Source organism: Mobula birostris, unplaced genomic scaffold (assembly GCF_030028105.1).
Source record: "Mobula birostris isolate sMobBir1 unplaced genomic scaffold, sMobBir1.hap1 scaffold_380, whole genome shotgun sequence".
In the NCBI taxonomy this organism is placed as follows: domain Eukaryota; kingdom Metazoa; phylum Chordata; class Chondrichthyes; order Myliobatiformes; family Myliobatidae; genus Mobula; species Mobula birostris.
In genome coordinates this window covers 100,598-105,000 of record NW_027276879.1, presented here as the reverse complement: position 1 = coordinate 105,000, position 4,403 = coordinate 100,598, and positions in this window count along the sequence as shown.

Here is a 4,403-nt window from a genome sequence, read left to right as displayed (position 1 = left end):
GTAACTATGACTCTCTTAAGGTAAGGAGGGGGGCCCATGGGCCAGCAAGGAGGTTCTGATGAACATCGGCCGGGACATTTTGACGGCGGGGCAAGAACTAGTTGTTATTGAGGGCGAAGGGTTTGTCCTCAGCTGGTTGATTGTCGAATTGTCGGGACTGCCGGGCCGGTTAACGATTTGCCCGGCCGGCTTGGTTAACCATTTGCCCGAGCCGGGTTGGTTACCGAATTGTCAGGGTTGGGCTTGGTTAACCATTTGCCCGAGCCGGGTTGGTTAATGAATTGCCATGGCCGGGTTGGTTAACGAATTGTCGGTTTTGGGCTTGGTTAACGACTTGACCGTGCAGGGTTGGTTAACGCCTTGTCAGGAGCGTGCGCGGTTGGTTCACGAAACTGCCTGTTCCGGGTTTCTAGAGCGTTGTCAGGCCCGGCCGGCCGGGTTAGCGGGTTGCCAGACCCAACTTGACGAAATTCAGTGCGGCGCGGGTAAACGGCGGCAGTAACTATGACTCTCTTAAGGATAAGGAGGGGGGGCCCATGGGCCAGCAAGGAGTTTCTGATGAACATCGGCCGGGACATTTTGACGGCGGGGCAAGAACTAGTTGTTATTGAGGGCGAAGGGTTTGTCCTCAGCTGGTTGATTGTCGAATTGTCGGGACTGCCGGGCCGGTTAACCATTTGCCCGGCCGGCTTGGTTAACCATTTGCCCGAGCAGGGTTGGCTAACGCATTGTCAGGAGCGTGCGCGGTTGGTTCACGAAACTGCCTGTTCCGGGTTTCTAGAGCGTTGTCAGGCCCGGCCGGCCGGGTTAGCGGCTTGCCAGACCCAACTTGACGAAATTCAGTGCGGCGCGGGTAAACGGCGGGAGTAACTATGACTCTCTTAAGGTATGGAGGGGGGCCCATGGGCCAGCAAGGAGTTTCTGATGAACATCGGCCAGGACATTTTGACGGCGGGGCAAGACGTAGTTGTTATTGAGGGTGAAGGGTTTGTCCTCAGCTGGTTGATTGTCGAATAGTCGGGGCTGCCGGGCCGGTTACCGATTTGCCCGGCCGGCTTGGTTAACCATTTGCCCGGGCAGGGTTGGTTAACGAATTGTCAGGGTTGGGCTTGCTTAACCATTTGCCCGGGCCGGGTTGGTTAGCGAATTGCCATGGTTGGGTTGGTTAACGAATTGTCGGGTTTGGGCTTGGTTAACGATTTGCCCGAGCAGGGCGGGTGAACGCATTGTCAGGAGCGTGCGCGGTTGGTTCACGAAACTGCCTGTTCCGGGTTTCGAGAGCGTTGTCAGGCCCGGCCGGCCGGGTTAGCGGGTTGCCAGACCCAACTTGACGAAATTCAGTGCGGCGCGGGTAAACGGCGGGAGTAACTATGACTCTCTTAAGTCTCTTAAGGAGGGGGGGCCCATGGGCCAGCAAGGAGTTTCTGATGAACATCGGCCGGGACATTTTGACGGCGGGGCAAGAACTAGTTGTTATTGAGGGCGAAGGGTTTGTCCTCAGCTGGTTGATTGTCGAATTGTCGGGACTGCCGGGCCGGTTAACGATTTGCCCGGCCGGCTTGGTTAACCATTTGCCCGAGCCGGGTTGGTTACCGAATTGTCAGGGTTGGGCTTGGTTAACCATTTGCCCGAGCCGGGTTGGTTAATGAATTGCCATGGCCGGGTTGGTTAACGAATTGTCGGGTTTGGGCTTGGTTAACGACTTGACCGTGCAGGGTTGGTTAACGCCTTGTCAGGAGCGTGCGCGGTTGGTTCACGAAGAGTGGGGGGCCCATGGGCCAGCAAGGAGTTTCTGATGAACATCGGCCGGGACATTTTGACGGCGGGGCAAGAACTAGTTGTTATTGAGGGCGAAGGGTTTGTCCTCAGCTGGTTGATTGTCGAATTGTCGGGACTGCCGGGCCGGTTAACGATTTGCCCGGCCGGCTTGGTTAACCATTTGCCCGAGCCGGGTTGGTTACCGAATTGTCCGGGTTGGGCTTGGTTAACCATTTGTACGAGCCGGGTGGGTTAGTGAATTGCCATGGCCGGGTTGGTTAACGCAGTTTCAGGGTTGGGCTTGATTAACGATTTGCCCGAGCAGGGTTGGCTAACGCATTGTCAGGAGCGCGCGCGGTTGGTTCACGAAACTGCCTGTTCCGGGTTTCTAGAGCGTCGTCAGGCCCGGCCGGCCGGGTTAGCGGGTTGCCAGACCCAACTTGACGAAATTCAGGGCGGCGCGGGTAAACGGCGGGAGTAACTATGACTCTCTTAAGGTAAGGAGGGGGGCCCATGGGCCAGCAAGGAGTTTCTGATGAACATCGGCCGGGACATTTTGACGGCGGGGCAAGAACTAGTTGTTATTGAGGGCGAAGGGTTTGTCCTCAGCTGGTTGATTGTCGAATTGTCGGGACTGCCGGGCCGGTTAACGATTTGCCCGGCCGGCTTGGTTAACTATTTGCCCGGGCCGGGTTGGTTAACTAATTGTCAGGGTTGGGCTTGGTTAACCATTTGCCTGAGCCGGGTTGGTTAATGAATTGCCATGGCCGGGTTGATTAACGCATTGTCAGGGTTGGGCTTGGTTAACGATTTGCCCGAGCAGGGCGGGTGAACGCATTGTCAGGAGCGTGCGCGGTTGGTTCACGAAACTGCCTGTTCCGGGTTTCTAGAGCGTTGTCAGGCCCGGCCGGCCGGGTTAGCGGGTTGCCAGACCCAACTTGACGACATTCAGTGCGGCGCGGGTAAACGGCGGGAGTAACTATGACTCTCTTAAGGTAAGGAGGGGGGCCCATGGGCCAGCAAGGAGTTTCTGATGAACATCGGCCGGGACATTTCGACGGCGGGGCAAGACGTAGTTGTTTTTGAGGGCGAAGGGTTTGTCCTCAGCTGGTTGATTGCCGAATTGTCGGGACTGCCGGGCCGGTTACCGATTTGCCCGGCCGGCTTGGTTAACCATTTGCCCGAGCCGGGTTGGTTAGTGAATTGCCATGGCCGGGTTGGTTAACGCAGTTTCAGGGTTGGGCTTGATTAACGATTTGCCCGAGCAGGGTTGGCTAACGCACTGTCAGGAGCGTGCGCGGTTGGTTCACGAAACTGCCTGTTCCGGGTTTCTAGAGCGTTGTCAGGCCCGGCCGGCCGGGTTAGCGGGTTGCCAGACCCAACTTGACGACATTCAGTGCGGCGCGGGTAAACGGCGGGAGTAACTATGACTCTCTTAAGGTAAGGAGGGGGGCCCATGGGCCAGCAAGGAGTTTCTGATGAACATCGGCCGGGACATTTTGACGGCGGGGCAAGAACTAGTTGTTATTGAGGGCGAAGGGTTTGTCCTCAGCTGGTTGATTGTCGAATTGTCGGGACTGCCGGGCCGGTTAACGATTTGCCCGGCCGGCTTGGTTAACTATTTGCCCGGGCCGGGTTGGTTAACTAATTGTCAGGGTTGGGCTTGGTTAACCATTTGCCTGAGCCGGGTTGGTTAATGAATTGCCATGGCCGGGTTGATTAACGCATTGTCAGGGTTGGGCTTGGTTAACGATTTGCCCGAGCAGGGCGGGTGAACGCATTGTCAGGAGCGTGCGCGGTTGGTTCACGAAACTGCCTGTTCCGGGTTTCTAGAGCGTTGTCAGGCCCGGCCGGCCGGGTTAGCGGGTTGCCAGACCCAACTTGACGACATTCAGTGCGGCGCGGGTAAACGGCGGGAGTAACTATGACTCTCTTAAGGTAAGGAGGGGGGCCCATGGGCCAGCAAGGAGTTTCTGATGAACATCGGCCGGGACATTTCGACGGCGGGGCAAGACGTAGTTGTTTTTGAGGGCGAAGGGTTTGTCCTCAGCTGGTTGATTGTCGAATTGTCGGGACTGCCGGGCCGGTTAACGATTTGCCCGGCCGGCTTGGTTAACCATTTGCCCGAGCCGGGTTGGTTACCGAATTGTCAGGGTTGGGCTTGGTTACCCATTTGCCCGAGCCGGGTTGGTTAATGAATTGCCATGGCCGGGTTGGTTAACGCAGTTTCAGGGTTGGGCTTGATTAACGATTTGCCCGAGCAGGGTTGGCTAACGCACTGTCAGGAGCGTGCGCGGTTGGTTCACGAAACTGCCTGTTCCGGGTTTCTAGAGCGTTGTCAGGCCCGGCCGGCCGGGTTAGCGGGTTGCCAGACCCAACTTGACGACATTCAGTGCGGCGCGGGTAAACGGCGGGAGTAACTATGACTCTCTTAAGGTAAGGAGGGGGGCCCATGGGCCAGCAAGGAGTTTCTGATGAACATCGGCCGGGACATTTTGACGGCGGGGCAAGACGTAGTTGTTTTTGAGGGCGAAGGGTTTGTCCTCAGCTGGTTGATTGCCGAATTGTCGGGACTGCCGGGCCGGTTAACGATTTGCCCGGCCGGCTTGGTTAACCATTAGCCCGAGCCGGGTTGGTTACCGAAT